We start from the raw sequence: 25,196 nt of genomic DNA, 5'->3' as shown, positions 1-25,196 counted from the left end.
ACCTCTAATGCTCTCCAGCCCAACTCCACTGAGCCTGATCGCCAGTATCACTCATGACCTTCACGCTGTTACCAAATCCAAGGGCACCTTGGACTCTTCTACAGTCCTTGGCCAGGCAGCAGCATTCAACATTCCCTCCTTCCGGAAACTGTGACTTCTCATGGCTTCCATGGCATCTCACGTTTTCTCAGGTAGTTAGCTGCCTGTCTGGATCTTCCCCTGAGCTCAGTCTTAAATGTTCCAGCAATCTCCTGCCCCCTACCCTTCTTTCCTATCTGCTCATTCTCTTTAGTGGCCCGACCCTTCCTGTCCCATAGCTTTATACACCCTCTATTTCCTGATGACCCTAAATGCACTTCTCTAGCCCTGACCTTTCCCCATGTCCACCTGGCTACTTGCCAGCGCTACACCAATGCTCAGGAGGAATCTCTAACAGATCCAAAACAGAGCCCATCTTCCTCGCTTCCAAAAAAAAAAAAAGCAAAACCAAACCTGTTCTCCATGCCTCATTTTGGCAAATGGCACCATGATCCATCCTGTTGCTTAAGCCCCAAATCTAGGATCGTCAGCTTCTCCACCTTCCCAATCCAGTCCCTCTCAACTCCTGTCAATCTGCCTCCAAAGCTCATCCAGAATCCACCCACGTTTCTCCTTTTCCACTGCTGCCAGCCTGTTCCCAAGGCACCACCACCACTCCCTGTATCATTACCACAGTCTTCGAACTGGTCTACGACTTCCCCTCTTCATCCCCTACAATCCATTCTCAACATGGTAGCCAGAGCGAACTTGCAAAACATTAATCAGGTTATATCACCTAATTAAAAGCATCCAAAGGCTTTGCACTCCTCTTTGAAAAAAGGAATCCAAACTATTTAGCCTAATTCACAAAGCAATAAAGTCTGCCTTCTATTTACCTGATCCTTCATCATTTTATACCACTTCCCTTCCAGCCACACCAACCTTCTTGCTCTGTGCCATTCAACGCAGGGTGGACCACAGCCGTATCTTGGTCTTTAAAGTTAGATTTAAATGAATGACAACTAAAACGTGAAATTTGGTTCCCAAGTCTTACCAGGCACCTTTCAAGTGCTGAGTTGTCACACGGGGCCGCTGGCCACGTGACAAGTGCAGATATAGAACACTTCCATCACTACAGAAAAGCTTGGACGGCACCGTTTGAGCTGTTCCTTGGATGGGGAAAGTTTGGTCCTGCCTTATGGCTTTGGCATTCACTGTTACCTCTGCGTGAAGTGCCCTTCCCCCAGCAATTCATTCCCATGGCTGGATCCAGACATCAGCTTCAACGGGAGGTTCCCCCACAAGCACCGATCTAAAGAAGCCACCGTTTAGTTACTCCCAAGCACACATGAACCAATTTAATTCTGCACAGCATTTACCACTGGCTAATGTTCTTCTTGTTTATTTGGGTTTGTCTGCTTATTGCTTAACTCCACATGCCTCCTTACCCCAAAGCAAACGTCCAAGATCAGGGACCTTGTCCGTCTGGCTCACAGCATTCCAGCGCCCGACACACCGGCCCAATTAGTATTCACTGATTGTTAGGCCCATGCCATTCATACTTCCGTTTAAATCACCTTTTCTCCACCTTCCCTGCCACCACCCAGCCTGGGTCTGCATCCAGGCCACCCCGACGGCACTACAGACAGAAGAATCCTGCCTCTGCCCTGCCTCAAGCCTGCAAACACCCACAGGTGAATCTCGTTTGTGCTCCTCCTGTCAAATCAATTCCCTGTCCCGGTCCATTCTGGCTCCAAACGGCCTCCGTGTCCCCAGAGGCGGCATGCTTGTTCCTACCTCGGTGCTGCTGTCAAGTCTCTCCCTCTGCTTGGAGCACCCTCCTCCCTGTTTCTCGGTGAGGCTGCACCTTCTCCTGTCTCCCAGGTGTGGCCCAGGTGGGGGTGTTCTGCAGACACGGGCCCCTCCTCCGGCCTCCTCCAGCACTTCCTGTCTGCAGCCCGGCTTTGGCACTCACACACGCACAGAGGACAAGACGTTCCACCTTCCACGTACACGCACACAGATCATCCCCGAGATGACTCCTAAGAGCAACGCTTCTCAAGCTTTACCGAGGAGCGGAGTCACCTGGAGAGTTCATAAGGGGCACACAGGTCACGGCTTATGGGAGCAGGATAAGATCGGGGCCACTGTCCTTTTCCCACATTCCCTGGGTGACTCAGAGACCCACCAAAATATAAGCTGCACTGCTTTTTTCTTTTATTTTATTGAAGTAGAGTTGATTTACAGTGTTGTGTTAATTTCTGCCACACAGCAAAGTGATTCAGTTATACATACATAAACATCCTGTTTCATATTCTTTTTCCATTAGGGTTTATCACAGGATATTGACTATAGTTCCCTGTGCTCTACAGTAGGACCCTGTTGTTTGTCCATTCTATATATAATAGTTTGCATATGCTAATCCCCAAATTCCCCCTCCATCCCTCCCTCATCCCTCTCCCCTTTGGCAACCAAAAGTCTCTACTCTACGTCTATGCATCTGTTTCCGTTTCACAGATAGGTTCATTTGTGTCCTATTTTAGATTCCACATATAAATGATATCATATGGTATTTGTCTTTCTTTTTCTGACTTACTTCACTTAGTATGATAATCTCTAGGTCCATCCATGTTGCTGCAAGTGGCATTATTTCATTATTTTTTATGGCTGAGTAGTATTCCATTGTATATATGTACCACATCTTCTTTATCCATTCATCTGTCGATGGGCATTTAGGTTTCCATGTCTTGGCTACTGTAAATAGTGAGCTACACTGATTTACAACATCAGATCTTCCACAGGAGTGGTTCAAGCCTTGTCCATTTCCACCAATCGGGAACACGTGGGAAGGGCCCCGCATGGTTAATGACGTTCTCTGACACAAACTTGCTCTCCTTCAAGTATCGAAAGCTACCCCCTGGGGCAGGTTGAAAAATGGCCCCCCCAAATGGAGCCACATCTTAATCCCTGGAGCCTACAACTGTCACCTTATATGGCAAAAAGGGACTTGCCAGGTGTAATCAAACTAAGGATTTGGGGATGAGAAGGTTTTGCTGGATTATCTGGATGGGCCCTAACTATAATCACAAGGGTCCTTATAAGAAGGAGACAAGGTCAAAGAGGGAAGAAAAGCCAATGTGAAGCCAGAAATGGGGAGAAAAGGTAACAGGATGTGCAGCCATGAGCCACGGAAGGAGCTTTTACAAGATGCAAAAGGAAAGAAATGGATTCCCCCCAGATCCCCCAGAAGGAGCCAGCCCTGGGACACTGACTTTAACCTCGTGACTCATCTCAGACTTCAGACCTTCAGATCTATGGAAGAGGATGCGTTCTCTTGAGCAACTATGTTTGTGGCAATAGGAAACTAATACACTTCCTTTTCTGTAAGCATCCTGACTTTCTACTTAACTCATTATTGAAAGATACAAGAAGCTCCATTCAGACAGGGCTGGCTTGCTTCGTTCACCTCTGTGTCCACAAGGCCTAGCTCAGGATCTGCCATGCACATCCTCAAGGAAGGCCAATATTCCAAGTTGGAATTTGGGACCTTCCCCGATGCTCCTGGTAGCCTAACCCCATTGGTGTTTCCAATAAGGGAAACACATGAAGTTCAGAAATAGGTCACCAAGCTTGAACATCTTGGGGAAGAACTACTGTTGTATTCTGACTCGAGGAAACCTAGGCAGATACGCTCTTCTTCTTAGACTCTTATTCTCATCCTGAAAAGTGTGTGGCTTAGAGCTGTGCTGTCCAATATGGTAGCCACTAGGCACATATAATGATTTAAATATAAATAAAAATGAAAATGAAGACCCAGCCTCTCAGTCACACTAGCCACAACTCAAGTGCTCACCAGCCACATGTTAGTGGCTACGGTATTGGATGGCACAAACAGAGACCGTTTCCACCATCGCAGAAAGTTCTACTGGACAATGCTGTCTGACAGCATCTCTCCAAACACGCTTGGCTCCAGCTCCAGACCCCAAACTAGAAAACCTAAGGGGGAGAGAAATGCAGCCACCACACCCCACTCTACCCTGGAATTCATTCTTGAGCGTGTGTCCTAAGATGCACAGCTTGGAATGGTGTCCAGAGATTTTCGTCCAAGTCTGATTCTTTGTTGAAAAGACTCTATCATTGGAAAGTGAGAAGGAGAAGTAGCAGCTGAGGAAACTGCAAACGAGAGATCGGACCCATGCAGGGGTGAGGTGGGGAGGATGGAGATTAGAGAGGGAAGAAGCAGGGGAAAGTAAGGGGAGCAGCATGTAGGAAATGGACTCTAGTGATGTGATCACGAGCAGAAAATTCAAATGTCCAAAAGGAGGCCTCCCTGGAGATCTAAAAGCACGTAAAGGAACAGCCAGCCTGCAGAGGGGCTGGACCACTGCTCAGAGAAGGGTCTGCAGGACAGACCTTCATCTGCCATAGATACCCTGGTATCCACTCACCGTCCCCATAGGGCAGCAATAGTGTGGGGGGAGAGATGGAGAGAGGAAATCAACTGAATGCAAAAACACAGAACTTTTCCATACAGAAAATTAAAAACTGCAAAGTGGGAGGCTTCCCTGGTGGTGCAGTGGCTAAGAATCCACCTGCCCATGCAGCGGACATGGATTCGAGCCCTGGTCCGGGAAGATCCCACATGAGGCGGAGCAATGAAGCCCGTGTGCCACAACTACTGAGCCTGTGCTCTGGAGGCCGCGAGCCACAACTACTGAGCCCATGTGCCTAGAGCCTGTGCTCCGCAACAAGAGAAGCCACCGCAATGAGAAGCCCGCACGCCACAACGAAGAGTAGCCCCCGCTCGCCGCAACTAGAAAAAGCCCGTGCACAGCAACGAAGACCTAACTCAGCCAAAAATAAATAAATACATTTATATATAAAAAAAAAACTGGAAAGTGCACAGTGCTGCCGAGGCTGTGGGTCAATGGGCACTCGTAGATATAGCTGGTGGAAGGGTAAATAGATTTGCCTCGCTGGAGGCTGTCTGGCACTTTCTGTCAAATTTACAAACACACTCTTTGCTCCAGGCTTTCAACTTCAAGAACTGATCCTTCCCTGACACTCCACCGTGTGCAGAACGATGGACACACAGGGTATCCACAGCAGGTAACGGTCACAGGAAAAGATGAGAAGCAACCTGCCCATCCATGAAATGAGTCAGGAAGGTGTTAAAAAAACGAGGACACTCCTTCTATTGACTAACCTCCACGATATACTGTTACAGGGTTTAAAACACAGCAGCAGCAGCAAGGTGAAGAAGAGGAAGCCAGCACAGGTGTGAAGGGAAATAAAGGCACACGTATATTTGTAAATATCTGCACGATTTCCTCTATACCCACAAGAAACTGGTAACTTGCTCACCTCTGGGGAAGGGAATTAAGAGGCAGAGGACAAACGGTAGGAGGCAGGCCAACGTTCACTCTATATTTTTTAGTGCGTAATGGATGTCAGAATTCATCTGTATATGACCTATTCAGTAAGAGTAAAATTAACAAAGATCCACTTCTGGATATGTACACTCAACAAAGAGTTTAAAACTTACCCTGTGAACACCCTTCTGCATGGATGCTACAACCCCAGCGGGAAGACAGCACCTGCCAGGTGAGTGGGCCCAGGGGACCAGCTGCACAGCAGCCTTGAGCCCCCAGGTGCCACGGGCGCCTCTGTCTCCTCGCCCTGTAGCAGGTGTCACCTCCCCTGTGGTCCCGGGCCTCCGAGGAGGAGTTGCCAAAGCCCTGGCCCTCAGCAACCCCGGGCTGTGCTCCAGACTTGGAAATGACCAGGAAGAGCCCTGCTCCTGCCTAAATCCCAGCTTCTGGGTCCATTTCCGACCGGGGTGCTACCCCACCCCAGGGCGCCCACTGCCAGGGCAACGATACCCCGCCAGCCTCTCACACTAGGGGAGCAAATGCAAGCGAGTCCCACGGCTGCGTCCGATAATCACTATGGACACCAGCCTGAATCAGGTCTGTGTCCAATTAGGCACGCCTGCAACACCACCATAGCAACGAAGGTAATATTATTGTTCCACAAACAGAAAATGAAACACACACACACACACACACACACACACACACACACACACACGATGTGTTGTCCAACAGCTTCCAAAGCCACAGCCGTAACACTTCTCCACGCCCTACAACTTGTCCCTTTCACTTCCCCGAGACGGTGCAGCTTCTCTGATGGGAAGTCACAGGCTCGGGCAATTACCTCTTCACACCCTCCACGCTGTGTGCCCTTCACAGGGCTGCACTCCTCCCTCTGCCCTCTTCCTGCTGGAGACAGAACGGCCTCCAGGTGAAGCTCCAAGCTGCCCTCGGCTGGCTGGCTGGCTGGCTGGCTGGTTTCTCCAGGCCAGACCCAAGCTGGGCACTGGAGTTTTGGTGGCTGCAGGCATGAACCACACACTAATCTTCAGACACAAATGTGGAAAACATTAACCCAAATGGAAAGACATAAATCAGGAGGGGAGCTTATGGCACGGAGGAAAACAGCTCTGCTCGGAGAGCCCGGGCCGTTGCACAAGAGCAGAGTGAGTCACCCGCCAGCAGAGGGAGGACCGTGGAGGGGGGAGGGGGGAGGAGGGAGGGGAGCCCCGGTGGGACTGGTGGGTGGATGAGCGGGGGTGGGTGGGGGGAGCAGTGCAAAAACACAGCTGTAGGTTCATCACCAACCACACTTCATCAGCAGCCTGGGGAGAGGGGGGCCAAATGTCACCTCCCCTCTCCAACTCAGGAAGTGTTTCAAAATGTGTCTTCTCTGGAGAAGACAGCAGGAAGGAGTCTTCCTAACAGTCAACCAGTCACCCTCTACAGCCCGCAGCCGTGTCCCGGGGAAGCAAACCCCAGGCCCTCTTGAAAGAAGGTCTGCCTTATCCTTCTCTGCTCCCCCCTGGCCATGAGCCATGCTGTTTGGTGTCCTCAAGTCTAGGTGCCCATCGTGGGCACATGACGCTTGTCCTACCTGCTTGCCCATCACTACCGTTTCATATCTTTTCTTCCTTTCCTTCTTCTAAACACCCCATACTCCACACAAGCTGCTGGGGACAAGACAAGCCTATCGGCTTCCCCATCCCTGCTCCCTGGGGAGAACCTCCCAGCTTCCTGTAAGACACTGCCTCACCCACCAACTCCTCTGCCAAGACTGATTCCCAGCCTTCAAGTTCTAAGCACCTGCTGCGAGCAAGGCCCTGCTGTCCCTGGGTGTGGCAGTGGGGGAGGAGGAGGCCCAAAGAGATAAGGCAGCTGGAAAGCAGAAGCAGCAGGAGGTCTGAGCCCTGGGGGCTCTAGAAACTACCAAGGCAATGCCCTAGCTTTCAGCAGGCCCCTCCCCGTCTCCAGGTCATCTTCATCTTGCTCTGATGAAACAAGAGGTTGCATTTAGAGATCAATGGGGTCCCTTAGACTCCGACAACGCTACGTAATGTAGTGGAACTTACACCCCTGAGTACAGACACACCACAGCCTGAGAGGCGGGTAAGTGACCCAGTTTTGTTGGAAGGGGACAAGTGATGGAGAAAAAGAGCAACGCAGTATAAAGGGGTGGGCATGACAAGGTGAGCCAGAGAGTCAACAGAGATGAAAGAGTGGGTTAGCTTCTGGTGGCTCTGTACCAAGTTATCACAAACTACGAAGCTTAAAGTCACAACACAAATGTACTGTCTTCCGGTTCTGGAGTCCGAAGTCTAAAAAGGGGTCTCACTGGGCTACAGTCACGGTATTAGCAGGGCTGGTTCCTTCGAGAGGCCCTGGAAGAGAACCCACTTCCCTGCCTCGTTCAGCTCCTCAAGGCTGCCCGCGAGTCCCTGGCTCGTGGCCCTCTCGTCACATCCTCAACCTCTTGCTTTTGCTGTCACATCTACTCCTGACCTGACCCTCCTGCCTCCCTCTTATAAGGACTCTCTGTCCTTATACTGGACCCACCTGAATAATCCAAAATCACCTCCTCATCTCAAGAGCCTTAATTAAATCACACCTGCAAACTCCTGTTTGCCTCGTAAGGTCACATCCACAGGCTGTGTGGATTAGGACGTGGACGTCTCTGGGGGACCATTACTCAGCCCACCACAGGGACTAGCCACGTGGGCTGCCAAGGCCCTAAGGAGGAAGCATGCCTGGAACACCCGCAGGAACGCCAGCGAGGCCACTGTGCAGCAGAGGGATGAGTGAGGTGCAGGGAAGGAGAGGCCCCCAAGGTCAGGGAGGTCACGGGCCCCACCATGTTGCACTCGTCAGCTGCGGTGAGGGCTTCTTCGGCTTTTACTCTGCCATCATGGGGGCCCATCGGGATGTTCTGAGGAGCAGCGTGCTACGATCGGACTTATCATTTGAAAAGAACAGACTGGGGTCTGGCAGAGCCGTCAGGAGGCAGCTGCACTAGTTCAAGGGCACAGGGCTGGCGGCTGTGGCTCCGAGCAAGATGACGGCAGTGGGGGTGGTGAGGAGTGATTGGATTTTTAAAAAAATCAATTTGGAAGGAGAAGCCCACATGTTGACCTGAGAAACTGAACATGGGACGTGAGAGAAAAGGCGGTGGGGGGGGGGGCGGGCGGTGTCAAGGTTTTTGGCCACAGCAGCTGGAGGGACGGACTTCCCATTTACTGAGCAAGACAGCCTGCGGGTGGCGTGATGCTTGCACAGGTTGAACAGCAATGCCAACTGGATATGGGTCAGGAGGTCAAGGGCAAAACTGAGCAAAGACTGGAAATGGACTTGCCGACCACAGCTGAAGGCTCTCACTGTGGCAGGCATGGGGGCGGCGGGTGGGGGTGCTGCCAGGGGTCTGGGCTGGGTCCAACCACCAGGTTGAGAACTGGCGTCTGGACTTGACCCTGAGAGTAATGGGACGCGCCTGGGCCCCACGTCGGCCCGGGGTGTGGAGCCAGCCACGATGACCCGGATTAATTCTGTGGGTCGGGCACCAGTTGCAAGACAAGAAGGCAGAGGCTGAGTCAACAGGGATTGAATCTCAGTCCTCGATTGCTCAACCCGGCGTTTTTCTACTTCTCACAGCCCAGAGGGTGGGAATCCCAGTTGTGGGGAAGGTCGGGGGAGCGGGGCACGGATTCAGGAATGGCGTCAAACGCCAGGCTCCAGGATCCTTGGCTGTGGACGGCTCACCTCACTACCCAGTCGGTCTCCGCCTGGCCCTCGAGGGCCCTCAGTGTCCTGCCCATGAGTCCTGGAAAGCCTTCCTGTGTCCAAGCTACTGGACGGTATCAGTATGGTCCTACCTGAGGGGCCCAGTAAATCAGAAGGACAAAGCAGGTCAAGGGCAGGTGGCCAGACTGTGGGGCACCTCCCAGGGGACAACATGCTGAAACATCTATTGCAAGCTGAATTCCCATGGCCCAACGGCACAAGCCAAGCCCTTTCCGGGCACTTTCATCCATTCATCCATTCATTCATTCGACAAATATTTAGTGAGGACCTGCCCAGGGTCAGGCACTGCTTCTAGACCTCTGGGGAATGGCAGTGATCAAATAAAAGGGGAAAAAAACCCTGCGTTTGTGGAGCATTGATTCCAGCATGGGGGTAAGGGGAGCACACAATGAAAACAATAAATACGTAAACTATAAAGAGTATTAGAAAGTGATGGAGGAAAAAGAAATAGAGCAAGGGGAACCAGGAGGTCAGGGTAGACTGGGAGGGTGGGCAGCAACTTTTAATAGTTCGAACTGTTACAACGGCTTCCAAGTCACAGTGGACGATCCTTCTCGCTCTTCAGCACCTTCCTCCCCTCCTTCCCCTTCAACCGTCACTGAGTGCTCACCCTAGGGCAGCCCCACGTGCTCCCCGCTCTCTGAAGACGTTTTATTTTACAATTTATTACATTTTATTATACATTTTATTCAAGGAGACAGAAGTTAAGACAGCTGGTAATTCCAGAAGGGTGACCATCTCCCAGGATTCCTGCAAGCATGCCCATCACAATGGGGGACCCTCCCAAGACCGTCTGATTCTTGGTCCAAGTCCCCAACCCACTTCCTCCCTCCTACTTCATGTCCCCATCACCACCATGACCTGGATTAGTAGACACCACAACTCAGTGGTCTCTCTGGAAGCTGCCCATAGACTGTCCTTACACCTGGCCCGGTCACCATCCCAAAGCATCGACTGGTTTTAGGGCCTCTGGATGAACTTGTCTGTTCCACGTTTCAGACTCAACATCTTCTCGAGGAGCACCAGCCCCCCCTAATACCACCCCCCAGGGGGCTCTGCCGGCCCTGCCCTCCCCTCCGCTCTGAGCACCTCTGTCGGGCAGGTTCTGATTCCTCTCAGACGGCTGTGCTCACTCCCGGGGCCACGGCGGCCCGGGAGCAGAGGATGACAGGGGAGGATGTCACACTTGGGCTGTCTGGGGACAAAAGGCGTTTGGCAGCTCACACCTCTGACCACAACGTGCAACTCTCTTATCAGTGGTGCTAACCACTGGGGAACTACAAGCGAGCTGAGCACAAAGGCTCTTCCTGTTTGGAGGAAAGTCAAGGCTGGCCTCTGATGCACATCCCTGACAGTCTTTTGGCCTCTGGACCCTCCCTCTCCTCCCACTCTGCATCCAGCTGTGAGCCAGTTGGACCAGTGCTGGCCCCAGGCCCGGGTGGACGACACAGCCACCAACGGGGAGGAGAGGCCACCAGGAGCTGGCCCAGCCACTGTCTCGCCCCCTCTGCCCTGCCATAAACCCTCCAGTCTTTTTTTTTTTTTTTTTTTGCGGTACGCGGGCCTCTCACTGTTGTGGCCTCTCCCGTTGTGGAGCACAGGCTCCGGACGCGCAGGCTCAGCGGCCATGGCTCACGGGCCCAGCCGCTCCGCGGCATGTGGGATCTTCCCGGACCGGGGCACGAATCCGTGTCCCCTGCATCGGCAGGCGGACTCTCAACCACTGCGCCACCAGGGAAGCCCAGCCCTCCAGTCTTATTTCCCCCTAAAACTGGGGGGCACTTGAGAAGATGGGGCACCATCGCTTTTCCTTCCTGCCGTGTTACTGAGTCTCCCCTAAGTGGTTCAGCTAGACCAGGACTCAATCCGCAGACCACAGTGATGACGCTCATCAGAGATGCTCTGAGCTCTCCACACCTCACAGCTGCACGGAGCTTCAGGGGCTCCACGGTCCTCTGTGGGAGACCGGTACAGAATCGGTCTAGCAACCAGTGGGTCAGATCACGGGCTCTGGAGAGAGATGGTCTGGGTACAAACCCTGTCGCTGACTGGGTGACCCTGAAGAAATGATTTCACTTCTCTGTGACTCCGTTTCCCCATAGGTAAAATGGGCCTATGTACTCATAGGTTTGTTGCAAGGATGAAATGAGTGAGTACATAAAGATACAGCATCTAGAATGGCGCCTGAAAAAATAGCAAGGGCTACATAAATGCTGTCTAGTATTATTAAATATTTTTGATTGGACAGATCTGTTTTAAAATAAACTGACCACGGGATGTCCCTGGCGGTCCAGTGGTTAAGACTCCACACTTCCACTACAGGGGGCTCGGGTTTGATCCCTGGTCAGGGACCAAACACATAAATTAATTTGAAATGAATGAATTAAAAAGCAGCCTATCCACCTGTGTGGGCACAGGCCCGTTCATTAGTTGAGAAAATAAAGTATAGGTATGGGGGGAGTACTGACGATCTAACCGTGTACCACTGAGACTGCTTGCTTATTCCTCGTCAGCCTCTCCCAGGCTTCTCCAACCCCATGCTTTCCATCAAAGTCTCAGAAGGCCAGGGGATTCCGGGGTGCCTCTAGCACCCCAGCAAGGAACTCAGCAACCCTCCCACCCAGGGCACGACACAGACATCTCAGAATCCACGGAGACCCATTGTCTTAGGGGAGGACTTGGGAGGCAGTGGACCCAGGGCTGCCTGGAGCTCTGTGGGCCCCTGACACAAAGCCCCCAAAGCACGTGACACGCTAGTAGCCACACAACATCCACCCCCCACCAGCACCATCAAAGCCCCATGCTCCAAATGCCATCAGCACCATGGCTCTTGCAGGTGGCAACATGGAGGGAAAAGAACATCAGGGGACACCACTTAATGATGAGCCATGTGACCCAAACCCCAAGAGTGGGCTTTCCCATCTGTGAACTGCGGTGGTCTGGCTCGCCCAGACCCACCCTGCCAAGGACAGCGCTTCGCAAACAGTTCAGCCTCAGAAACGGTAGGCCGCTGTGCTTGCTTTCATCCTGCCCTCCCACTGAAGACTTGCAAATAGTGCCTTCTCCTTGGAGAAGCAGCTAGTGCCTAAGCCAGCATCTCTTAGAAACCCTCACGTGTTGAGATAGGGACCCAGACCTCCTTCACTGGAGGCATCGTCCCAAACACTTGGGGTGATGTGTGTGGCAGGTTTGCTTAACAGCCATGGTGGGGGGAGAGTGGAAAACCCCCAGCTCACAGTGGAAAACCCTGGCTCCCAACCACGTCTCCACTGCACAAACCAGTTACTGATTGCCATCAGCCCTGGTTGTCCTCACCCAGTAAACCCCAAACACGACCTGACACGCCGCAGAATTAACTGAAATACGTGTAAAGGTGCAGGCTGAGATCTGTATCATTTTAAGGTTAAATGGGGGACTCCATATTTAAACATATTTTAATATCTCTTTACCTGAATATCCTTAGATGGGGCCATGCCCCTCAGGTTACCACAGCCTCAACACTCATGAGTCACCTGTTGGACCCCAGAAAGCACTGAAAACTATTTTGAGCAGGGGTCCTGGGGTTCCTGCATGCAACTGAATTCCCTGGAAAGCATGTTCAACACAGATATCGGCGCCCCACTCCTGCTTTTTGACGGAGCAGGTCTGGGGGGTGATGCTGGTCCAGGGACCACGGTTTGAGAAGCCCAGCCTTAGAATCTGAAGACTAGAAAGTACACTAGGAATCACCCAACACGATCACAGAAGAGCCAGGGGACAGTCCATGCCCCGCGCCTGGTTAACAGCTCCTGGTCCAGTCCTGCTGTTGGCGTGATGCAAGCCTGTTCCAGCTCCCACCTCAGACACAGGTGGGGCTAAGGTGGAGGCGTGGCCCTGGCTGCTTCCTGCTTCCTGTCCCTTGGCGGGGGGGGGGGGGGGGGGGGGGGGCAGAAAGAGACCACTGGGTCCCCGGGCTGCTGCCTTCAATGCCCAGCCCTCTGGATGATCCTCTCCTTGGTCCCAGCTCCTCCCTTCCAGGAAGAGGCAGGCCTGGCACAGGAGGTCTCAAGGCTGGGAGGGTGGAGTTCTAGGCCCCAGGGAAGGGAAGGGGCACAGCAGGGCCCTGGGGCAGCTGATTCTAGGCCAAGCCCCTCCATCCTGAGCAGAGCCTGGAGACAGTGGGCTCTGAGGGGCAGGGAGCAGGGCAGGCGCACACACTGCACCCAGTGTCCCGGCCACACAATGCACAAGGGGCTGGCGGGGCAGACGGCCAGGGCCCACTCATGCCAGTACCATCTCGAGCCCTTGCCAGGCCTCAGAGGGCCGGTGAAGAAGCTGGACTCTGTCCCGGGGCACAGTCGGGCTCTATTCTTATCTCAAGGGGGGAATGCGTGACTCTCCTTGCAGTGAACGGGCCCCCCCCCGGCGAGGTGGGAGAGGAAACAGAGCCATCACTGTGCCTGAGAGGGCTCCCCACTAGGCCCCCGGCTCCAACTGGCCCCTGGTGCCAGGGCCTTGCACAAGCCTCTGACAAGGACAGGCCGGGCCGAAGGTGGACAAGGAAAAGTACAGCCCGGCACAGACTGGTCCTCACCGACGGCAGGACTCAGAAACCTGCACACATGGGTCCTAAGTGAGACCCAACAGGACGGGTCTGAGAGGGAAATGCAGCCTCCTGGACACAGTTACCAAATCCCAAAGGAAAGGGTCGAGATATCCTATGCACCCCACACACAGGCACAAGTTCCTGCTGGCAGATACGGGTCCCTCTCTCACCTAGCCCAAAACATCATTTGCAGGTGGCAACAGATCTCATTAAGACCTCCCTTTAGTTTGACAGAAGGAAACACAATGATTCTGACATGCATTCATCCAACTTTCTAGGTGTCTGAGGGCCAAAAAACAACCCACTGAAGAGCTTGGGTTCTAGGTGTCTGAGGGCCGAAAAACAACCCACTGAAGAGCTTGGGTTACTACCATGGACTCAAAGACTCAAACCACTCATACCTTAAGTCTGCAAGTATAAAGGCGCCCCGTGGTGGATGAAGTGACAGATGAGGGTGACAAGGGAGGTGCCAGGGGTCAGGGGGATGGAAGAGAAGTTACATGCACTGAAATAACTGAGGGATGATTAAAAATAAAGAAATGAATATTTAGTCATCACCCACTATGTGCTAAGTATGTAATTCTGTAAGGCAAGTATCAGCGTTCCCTTTTCTTTCTTTTGGCTGCATTGGGTCTTCGTTGCTGCACGCAGGCTTTCTCTAGTTGTGGTGAGCGGGGGCTACTCTTCGTTGCGGTGCGTGGGCTTCTCCCTGTGGTGCCTTCTCTTATTGCGGAGCACGGGCTCTAGGTGCACGGGCTTCAGTAGCTGTGGCTTGCGGACTCTAGGGCACATGGGCTTCAGTAGTTGTGGTGCATGGGCTTAGTTGCTCTGCGGCATGTGGGATCTTCCCGGACCAGAGATCGAACCCGTGTCCCCTGCAGGGGCAGGTGGATTCTTAACCACTGTGCCACCATGGAAGTCCCAGAGTTCCCATTTTAAAGATTAGAAAACAGAGTCACTGAGAAGTCAAGAGATTTTCCTTAAGCAGTTATGTACAGAGCCAAGATTCAGACCTAGGCCTTCAACTCCAGCCCTCTTTGCATCAGAGCAGCCCACTTCCTGGGGGTGGCAGGGAGGGGCAGGATCAGTGTTGGAGAGGGAGAAGGTGTCTCAGGCATAAGGGCGTTGGTAGAACGCACTGCCACCAATTTTCCTTCACATGTTTCTCCTTTAGGCCTGCAGACCCGAGTCTTGGCCAGTGAAGAGGGTGGCAGGCATTCTCAAGGGCTGTAAGTTGGTACCACCTTTCTGAAGAGCAACGATAGCATGGGTCAAAATGTACACCACAGGTGTAATTGCAGAGCATGCTTCTTTCCAGGAGAGGATGCCTCACTAGGAACGCTGGCTTCAGCGATTTTAACAAAAGCCAAAAAAAAAAAAGGGAAAAAGAAGAAAGCAACCTCAGTGTCCATCACTAGGGGATTATAAATAATAAATAGTTCATCCAAATGATGAACTAATAGCAAACACTAAAAATAATGCTTTAGATACACCTACTCATACAGAAAGATATTTAACATATATTAAGTTTAAAGAAAAAATGCTGCAGAGCAACTAAGCCTGTGCGCCACAACTACTGAGCCCGCGTGCCGCAACTACTGAAGCCCACGCACCTAGAGCCAGTGCTCCGCAACAAGAGAAGCCACCGCAATGAGAAGCCTGCGCACCGCAAGGAAGAGTAGCCCCACTCGCCACAACTAGAGAAAGCCCGTGCGCAGCAACGAAGACCCAACGCAGCCAAAAATAAAAATAAAATTTTTTTAAATGCCTTAAAAAAGAAAAGAAAAAAAAAGCAGGTTGCACAATTACATATACAATATGATTAAAAGGGGGTGGACAAGGGCTTCCCTGGTGGTGCAGTGGTTAAGAATCCACCTGCCAATGAAGGGGACACGGGTTCGAGCCCTGGTCAGGGAAGATCCCACATGCCGCGGAGCAACTAAGCCCGTGCACCACAACTACTGAAGCCCATGTGCCCTAGAGTCCGCGAGTCACAACTACTGAAGCCGGTGCACCTAGAGCCCATGCTCCGCAACAAGGGAAGCCACCGCAATGAGAAGCCTGTGCACTGCAACAAAGAGCAGCCCCTGCTCGCCGCAACTAGAGAAAGCCCACGTGCAGCAACGAAGACGCAAAGCAGCCAAAAATAAATAAATTTATTTTAAAAAGTTCGGGGGGAACAAGGAGATTGTTCTTCCTTTCCCAGTAGGACGAAAGAGAGGCGTGAATGGTGACAGGGTGATGGGGGCGGGGGTGGGAGGGTCAGGGTGGTGCTGGGAACGAAACCAGGCGGTGAGGGGTCAGCTGAGGGTGGGAGCCGGTAGAGAACTTAGAGTAACTCCTGTTTGGCCTTCCTCTGGACCAGTCTTAAAGGACTAGGAAACATCCAGAAAATACTGAACTAGTAAATCTTTTAAAGCCCCTCCCCCCTGCTTTACTTATTAATACTCCCCCCCCACTCCCTTCCCACCCTGATGTTCCACCTCAGTTCCCATCACGGACGGAGCCAGAGGGGCCTGGACAAGGTGGACGCGGTGAGCTCCCAGGCTCTGCCCGCTGAGGGTGCTGTCAGTCTGTGGCCTGGACTCACGTGACACCCGCCTCTCCATCTCAGAGCAGTCCTCTCAGCCGCGGGGAACCCACAGCAGGCCCTGAGGTGACACTACTCAGGTTCCCCAGACACCAGCTCGCCAGTAGTGACCGACCCAGGGACTCAGGGAGACCACAGTTAATCGGGCCTTTCCTGCAAAGGGGGAGCTTCCCAGACAGAGAAAAGTACAAGCAGACCTCGGAGAGATGGTGGGTTCGGCTCCAGACCACCACAATAAAACGAGTCGCAAGATTTTTTTTTTCTTTTTTGGTTTTCCAGTGTGAATAAAAGATGTTTATACTACAGTCTATGAGCGTGCAATGGCATTATATCTAACAAAAAGTACATACCTTAATTTAAAGAGGCTTTATTGCTAAAAAATGCTAGCCATCATCTGACAACGCAGGGTGGCCACAAACCTTCAATTGGTTTAAAAAAAACAAAAACAAGAACGCAATACCCGAGGTGTGCCTGTATTTCCTTTCTCTTTCAACTCTCCAGTTCTCTTCCTTGGAGTTCTCAGGGAGAAAACCCAGGAACAATAAATGGGTGTGAGGGAGAAGAGGGAGAGAGAATTCACGTGACACACACCCCCCCCCCACACACACACACACCCCCACCCCCCACCCCCAAGATCTCCTCTTGTTCCTGAAAAGTCCACAGAGTTCGGGGAAGCTGCTCGCTGGTCAAAGAGCAGCCCTGTTTTGAGGGTCAGGACCAATCCCAGGGTGGAGGTCTGGGAAGAGAACGTGACCGGGACCAGAAGACCCCACCTCCCATCCCAGTGAGAGCAGAATGGCCAGAGCCAGCCAGTTCTGGGTTCAAACCCCAGCCCTGCCCCTTCCTAAGCTGGGTGATCTTCCTTAACCGCGTTGGCCAGACACAGACCAGAGCCTGGGCGTCTAGACCCAGGTGAGTGCAGGCTCCTGACCAGCCTGGCAACCTTGGGCGGGTCACCCTGCCCCTAGAACCCAACATCCTCTGCAGGGAGACGGCTGCAAGCAGGCAGAGGTTGGTTCAGTTCCGGCCGGCACACTGGGTTGCTAGCTGTTGTTTTCAGTTTCAGTCAATTACCAACATTACAAAACGGGGTGATTTCAAATTTCCAGCTGGGCACATGCTCCCCGCGATTGGCTGTGGCCGCTGTTTCCGATGGCACATCATTCCTCGGTGCTTAGTGACCTACTGACATCTGAATCTGTCACCTCCGCTTGAGATGACGCAACATTCCGTGACTGTGGGCACCTCTTTGCTCTGAACACTGGGGTTAACTCGGGGAGCCCTGGAAAGAAGGCAGCAGTGACCCCCACCCCGTACATAAGCCCCTTTCTGGACCCAGCTCCAGCTTACATCAGGGGGACTCGTGGTTTCCTGGGGTTGGTGGGGGGACTGCACAGCCCGCAGTTGGGGGCCTGCTGGGGGTGCTGGTAGGGGGGCTTTCGCTACTGGCTCCGTGGTCTTGAGGAGACCTGGGCTTGAAGCACTACATGAAATACTCACTTTTTCTTTGTTCCAGAACCCTCATCATCAACAGCTCCACCCAGCTCCCCCGAAAGCATTTCAACTGTCAGCTCACAGAGGGACAGACTCCAGGCTGGAGGACATGCCGCTTACTTGAGAACTTTGATCTTAAAGACACTAACCTGACCCCAGGAAACACAGCACCTGGGCAGAGAAGTCCCCTAAGCCCAGAGCTCTGACCGGATTCCCTTCCAAGACCTGAGCCTCCACCTCCCTGCCCCACCCCCAAGACTGGGCAAGTTCCCACCAGGCTGAGCGGACCAGGGCAGAAAGCTCTGAGCAAATTCTGGAACCGCCGAGCCTCTCCCTAGAAACGGGGATGAAACACGAGAACCACAGAAAGATCTGAGTGATTCCAGGACCACCTCCGGGGCCACATAAGCTCTCAACAGAGCACACACAAACACTGAGTCAGGGTTCTAAACATCTGGGGCTTAGCTAATCCTCGGCTCTGGGGCCTTCAGCTTGGGTGGACTCCCAGAAACAGCCAAGCCGGAGGGGGATCTGGGTCCAGTTTCCAGGGAGCTGGGCCAGGCCTGGGAGCCCTGCACCTGGCCCTGCCCCAAGCCGGGGCCCCGAGTCCCCACAAGGCCATGCATGCATCCTCCTGGCCCACACCCGCAGTTCCGGGGCGGCTCCACCGCCCAGCCCACACATGGAAGGCAGAGGCCTCAGTGCTCCAGGATTCCATTCTGCGGTGGAGGCTTCTAGAGGAAATAATTCGCTAATCCCCTTCCTAAATCAAGGCCAAGAAACAACTTGCGCAGAGTCCGCCAGACGACGGCTGCCCGCCCGGCTGTCCCTGCATTGACCTCCTGTAGCTAAGGAAGAAATGGGGGGGGGGGTGTTTGGGGCGGGGCAGGACGTGGGGGCCCTCGTGCTCATGGACCCACACTTGATGCAGTCAGCTCTGATTTTCGGTCCACAGACCATGGAATTCCAGAGTAAGCCGAGGCCAAGTGCTTCCCCTGTTCACCCTTAACTGGGCCAGAAGACAAAACTCTGCGTTTCATGACATATTTATTCAACTGCATTGTTTGTTGCCTATTTTCACTTGCAGTGAAAGTTTTCATCAAAATCTTGTTTAAAATTCCAAGAAAGGTATCTTTTAATGTAAGTGATCCTTGACTGATTTGATTTCTCCCTGTGAGTCATACATACAGTCAACAGACATACATGGGACATTTCCTTACCCAATGACTTAAATACATAAAATGGTTAAAAGGTGCCTCGCTGACAAAACTGCCAAGACCATAAAATGGAGAGAGGACAGTCTTTTCAACAAACAGTGCTGGGACAAGACAGCCACATGCAAAAGAATGAAGCTGCCACCTTTCTCTCACCATTTACAAAAATTAACTCAAAATAGATCTAAGCTCTAAATGTAAGAGCTACAACTATAAAACTCATAGAAGAAAACACAGCGTAAATCTTCATGACCTTGGGTTAGACAACAGTTTCTTAAACAACAAAAGCACACGGGACAAAGGGAGAAACAACAGACATCACCAAAATTAAAACTTTCTGTGCTTCAAAGGACACTCTCAAAGAAAATGAAAAGACAACCCATAGAATGGAAGAAAATTTTTGCAAATCGTCTCTCTGATAAAGGACTTTTATCTGGAGTACATGAACACATACAACTCAATAATAAAAAGACATCTGTTATTTAACTCAATATGAGGAAAATGGGCAAAGGCTTTGACAAGACCTTTATCCCAAGAAGATATATGAACAGCCTATAAGCACCTGAAAAGATCTTCAACATCATTAGCCTTCAGGGAAATGCAAATCAAAGCCACAATGAAACGCCACTTCACACCCACTAGAAGACCTGTAATCAAAAAGATAGATAATAACAAGTGTTGGGGGCTTCCCTGGTGGCGCAGTGGTTAGCACAGTGGTTAAGAATCCGCCTGCCAATGCAGGGACACGGGTTTGATCCCTGGTCCGGGAAGATCCCACGTGCCGCGGAGCAACTAAGCCCGTGCGCCACAACTACAGAGCCTGCGCTCTAGAGCCCGTGAGCCACAACTACTGAAGCCCATGTGCGGCAACTACTGTAGCCCACGTGCCTAGGGCCTGTGCTCCGCAGCTAGAGAAGCCACCTCAATGAGAAGCCCGTGCACCGCAACGAAGAGCCTGTGCGCAGCAACGAAGACCCAACGCGGCCAAAAAAAAAAAACCCCAAAAAAACAAAGAAACAAATAACAAGTGTTGGCAAGGATGGGAAGACCCTGTACAGACAGCAATGTAAACTGTGCCCCAGCTTTGGAAAATCCTCTGGCAGTTCCTCAGAAGGTTAAGAATTCCTGATCATCCACCCCACCCACGCTGCGTATGTGCATCCATGTACATGTTTGCGTGCACACACAGATAACTGCCACTCACCATCAAATCCCTTGTCTTCACAGCCATGACCTCCCCGTGGTATCACGTTTGAAGAAACATCACTCAGGCAACCAAAAATTGTTATAAAAGCAATCTGATCTTTACTAAAGTCTCTTTTAAAAGGAAGAAAAGGGCTTCATTCACAACACGTAGCAAAACTTAAAATCTTCCCCTCCTCCCTTTCAATCTGACTCGCAGGCAGCAGCCAAAGCCCGAATCTCCTTCCTACTTTCTCCAGAGGACTTTAAATTCCTCCCACGCCCCCATGGCTTGGGTCATTCCCCCCCTGCAGACCTCCTTCTCCAAAAGACAGACAGACTCACAGACGCTCATACACAAGCCCTCAAGGTCAGTCCTTTCTCTTTTCTTCCTAAAACTACCCTTCCAGACTGCTCCAACGCTGTCCCTCTCTGCCCATTACTCAGATAGGTTCTCTACAATGAAGGCCAGGGACTGAGCTGGCCAGATTTCTCCTGAACTCATAAAGGCAGGGGAGCAGCTATGAACATTCCATCATGCTCTGCTGGTTTACGTTTGTTTATGTTTCCGACTTCGCCTTTCAAGATGATTTTTACGTGTGCTTCCCTGTCTCCACGTGGCGGGAACAAGCCCGGCAGTGCAGGCACGACGCCATTCTCTTTCCTGTCCGCCCACAGCTCTGGTACCACCTTCCGAGCTCCATGCCCCATCAGCACACAAGATGTAGGCTCAGAACTGGTTGTGGGGATGGGGGCGCCCGCCAGCCAAGGCTGGGGGTGGTGTCTGCATTGCTCAGAGCTGGATGCCTCAGCTCTGGGAAGGAAATAAATTTCCAACAGAAGATCAAAGGAAGGAACACTAACAGAAAACCATGGGGGAAGACTTGAAGCCGCAACATTTGAGGACAGATGAGACTTTTTCTGGTTCAGAGTCGCAGGGAGAGTTTAAAGGGCAAGGACATAAATTAGCAACTTGGCCCCAGAGCAGCACGGGGTGGCTGCAGACAGGACAGCACAAAGGGACGTCTGCAGGAAGACTAGACGCCCTGAATTAAAGCAAATGCCTCCCAAACGCGCTCTGTCTTTTATTAATGACGATGTCACCCGTGGCGGAGTATCCTGTGACTACCGCCAACCGTAACAGGGGGCGTGGTGCCAGCTTGCTCATCTTCCTTTCCAAATGAACCTCCCACGATCCACGGGAGGCAGAGGCTTCTTCCATGGATCCGATCAAACTGTAGCCTGTGTTTCTGGGCTTGGCCTCAGAACAGGATTTCTCGTGGGGACGTCCGAACCCCTGGGTTATTTTCATCTCTCAGTCCAGCCAGGAGTTTGGAGAGTCGCTGGGGTTTCTCGCAACTCAGCACAATGATGCTGTGGAAAATACAGGCCAGATTTCCAGTCTTGGAGAAGGGGAGCTTGACACACTTCCTTCTCATAGGAAAAGCCAAGGAGCTGTCTCTAAGACGAGGCTTGCAATTCATCAGCAGATCTGTCAGCGCCTCCTCTGACGTGGACCCTAAATCTAACACTCCTTACCACCTCCGCTGTGTCAGCCCAGGCTGGACCTCCATCCCCTCAGGTCTGCTGGCCTTGACTCACAACCGGCTTCAATCCATCCTCCACTGGCAGCCAGAGTGACCCTTTAGGATGGAAAGCCTGACCATGTTGCTCACAGCTCACAACATCCACACGCCCGCCAGGGGCATCCCATCTTACTTAAAAAAAAAAAAAAAAAAAAAAGAACAGAGCATCTATGACAGACCCACAAGGTCCTGCATCATCTGACCTTCCTCGACCTCTCAGCCCCCAAAATCTTCACCCTCTCCCACCAGCTCACCCAACTCGGGCTCCATGGGCACGGCTAACTGTCCTCAGGGCCTTTGCACATCCCTCCCCCAGATCTCCAGGTGGCTCATTCCCCATCTTCATTTCATTCTCTGCTCAAATGAGAGAGGTCTTTGCTGACCACCCCACTTAAGGTAAACCTCCCCCCTCAATCTGCCTCACTCTCCACCCCTTCCCCCTGCTTCATATAGCTTCACATTATGTATCACTCAGCTGACATATGTGTGAAAGTGTGCGTTTATTGGGATGTCAGCTCTACTGCGCAGGGAACTGGTCTACTTCGTTGACAGCCGCATTCCCAGCGTCTGGAACAATTCCTAGCACTTTGCAGTTGCTCCATAAATATCTGTTGGAGGAATGAATGAATCAACACATGAATTCCTGGTTGATGATGGTCCAGTAAGGAACATGGTGATGCCCCTCATTTTACACTTGTGTCACGGTTCAGATGAGAAAGCATTTAAACAAATGTAAAGGAAAGAATTATTGATCCACTGCGATCCTTCCAACTCACTAGCAAGAAAGGGAGGAAAACAGAACTATGCCCACGTGACAGAGAAGGAAACGTTGGGATACTGTTAGAGGGAATAAGGAAGCATATGGGCTGGTCCAAGGTCAAATTTGTAACCAAGAACCAAACTAGAGCCGGAATCCGGCTTTCCAGACACTGTCCTATGCTCTTTCCAGCAAGTTGCTCTGATTTCAACAATGTCCTGCTAGAAAATCTATTAATATCATTAATCATATTAATATTTCAAAAACCTCTTAAAATATGATTATCTTGAGAGATGCTGATAAGGCATCATTTGATAAAGTTCCACATCTATCTGTGGCTTCAAAAATAACTCTTCTTGGGGTTTACCTCATGGCTTAGTAGTTAAGAATCCACCTGCCAATGCAGGGGACACAGGTTCGAGCCCTGGTCCCGGAAGATCCCACATGCTGCGGAGCAACTAAACCTATATGCCACAACTACTGAGCCTGTGAGCCACAACCACTGAAGCCCACGTGCCTAGAGCCCATGCTCTGCAGCAAGAGAAGCCACTTGGTACCAATGATCAGGAGTGTTTTCCGGAGATGCACAGCCAGGTCTCGAAAGGGGAGTTCTCAACTGTGGCTGTCCATTCCATGGCCGTTCCACCAAGATGGCGCAAGAAACACTGGTTGCCCCAGGCAGAGGGTGGGAGACCAAAAGAAAACCCTCAGCCCATCCCTGGCAGAAAGCCTTGCTCAGCTGAAGGCTGCAAACACCCTGATGTCCAGAGCCATCTTCCAGGGGCATGGGGACAAGTACTGGTAAGGAATCTTCAAAGGCACTCACAAAGCAAAGAAAACAAACTGTATTTCAGAGAAGTGCTGGGAAGGGGGTGCAGAAAGAATGACAGAACCCCCAGGTTTCTCTGGAGCAAAAGCCATGCCCCGCTTAGTCCAAGGAAAAGGTGCCCAGGGAAGCTCAGGCAGCACGAAGACCAGAAGGGCCCCCAATCCGATCATTAGAAAACTTAGTTAAGGGAGGAAGCAGCAGAGGCTTGGAAGAAACCTTCAAGGCCATAAAACCAGATGCTGAAGCCCTGCCCTGGCCCTGGGGGGGTCTATCACATAGATGGCATTGAGATGAAGCAGAGTCCAGGGCCCCTAGGACCACGTTCCGAGTTCCTAGAGGTGTAGCAGTCCAATAGGCGGCCTGGTCCTCGTGTGGGGAAGAGAGGCACCCGTGGGTCCTCTGTTCCTGCCGGGGACACCATCGCACCTGCTGCTGGACAGACAGTGGCTGGGTCAGGACCAGCAGCCAGGGAGTCAGTGCGTGTGGCCGGGGCTCAGGGAGGGGGGTGTGAGAGCAATGCCTTCTAAGACCCCCAGAAATGAGGGCCACCTCCCAGCCCTCAAAGGAGCAAAGCCCCAGGGCTTAGTGAGGTGGAGAGACACATTATATTTTGTCTCTGTGGGACAGAGCAGCCACCTCGGTGATAAAACTTGCTCCGGCTGGTCCAAAGCCAGGACTTTCTGGGAAGGGCCCAGAGTGTGAGCCCCAGGCCCTTTGAACCAGCAGGCTTTGTGACCAAAACCCGCATTAAAATAGAAAGGATGGATAAGAAATGGAATGTTTTGCCCATCCCAGCCTACTTCCCGGGTCAATCCGAGAACAGATGCCCCGGGATGGGGTCCTAGCCAAGTCTCCCACGTTGTGACTGATCTTCACATCTTGCTTTACAAAGCAAAATCCTCTCAAGAGACAGAAAGTGGATTCCCTGCTACTCAAAGTGGGGTCCACAGACCAGCCTCACTAGGAACTTGCCAGAAATGCAGACTCCCAGGCCCTCCCACGGGCTCCGAGGCCCCATTCTGCTTTGATGCATCCCGGCTGGAAACTGACCACCTCGGTATGTAACAGGCTACATCACGGTCAAGGGCTAACAGCCTAAAGAGCACTCCTTTCCTACAGTGAGACGGTAAAAAGTCCTTATTTGAGGACCTACTATTCCAGAATCCATGCTCCTTTGGGCACGCTAAATTGAGATCTACCTATTAAGTCAAGAATTTCTACAAGTAAGGAGGAAACCAAAAAGCCCTCTTCAAATGCTTAGTCACCCAGTTTACATTTTTTGTTAATGTGTTAATGGCAAAATACTTATTCATACCTTCCCAATTCAATTTAAAACATTTGAAAGTATTTTGTTCATCTTACTTGTGCAAGATCCCCTATGTGCCTGGGTTTTGGCTCATGAATAAATAGTTGTTATCCCACTTTCAGGCAAAGCCAAGCAGTGAGGTTTGGTTTGTTTTTTTTTTTTTTTTTGAGGGGAGGGCCATGTATGTGTCCCTGTGTTTAATCACAGCAAAGTATAAATATACAGCTGCGTCTCTGAAACCCGCAAAAACTCCCAGACAACCTCAATTAGGTAGATTTTTAAAACACTCAGACAAAAGGAAACAACCCAAAAGTTTCTGTAAAGGGTGTCTGATCCCAGCTGAACCTATCTCCCAGTTTGGAATTTACTAGCTAGTTAAAATAACAGGAACATCCTTCTATTTCCTCTTAGAGCTAAAAGTGAGACTCTAAGACCAGCCAAGCAGGGTAAGAAACCTCACACATAAAC

General features: G+C 51.7%; 1 protein-coding gene across 5 annotated transcripts in view; it reads right to left on the bottom strand.

Moving 5' to 3' along the window:
- Positions 1 to 25,196, bottom strand: part of GAS7 (growth arrest specific 7) — a 204,258-nt gene that overhangs the window by 140,415 nt on the left and 38,647 nt on the right. For 2 of the 5 annotated variants that reach the window (XM_082605548.1, XM_082605549.1), the window contains exon 1: positions 6,235 to 6,370. The exons of the other annotated variants lie outside the window; for them this stretch is intronic. The gene's annotated coding sequence lies outside the window, so the exon portion shown is untranslated. Of the gene's footprint in view, positions 1 to 6,234; positions 6,371 to 25,196 lie in introns of those variants that run through there. 5 annotated transcript variants of the gene reach the window in all.

This window comes from Mesoplodon mirus (assembly GCF_964341445.2).
Source record: "Mesoplodon mirus genome assembly, chromosome: 18".
Taxonomy (NCBI): Eukaryota; Metazoa; Chordata; class Mammalia; order Artiodactyla; family Ziphiidae; genus Mesoplodon; species Mesoplodon mirus.
The sequence above is the reverse complement of the archived record's forward strand: the minus strand, read 5'-3'. Positions and strand labels throughout refer to the sequence as shown.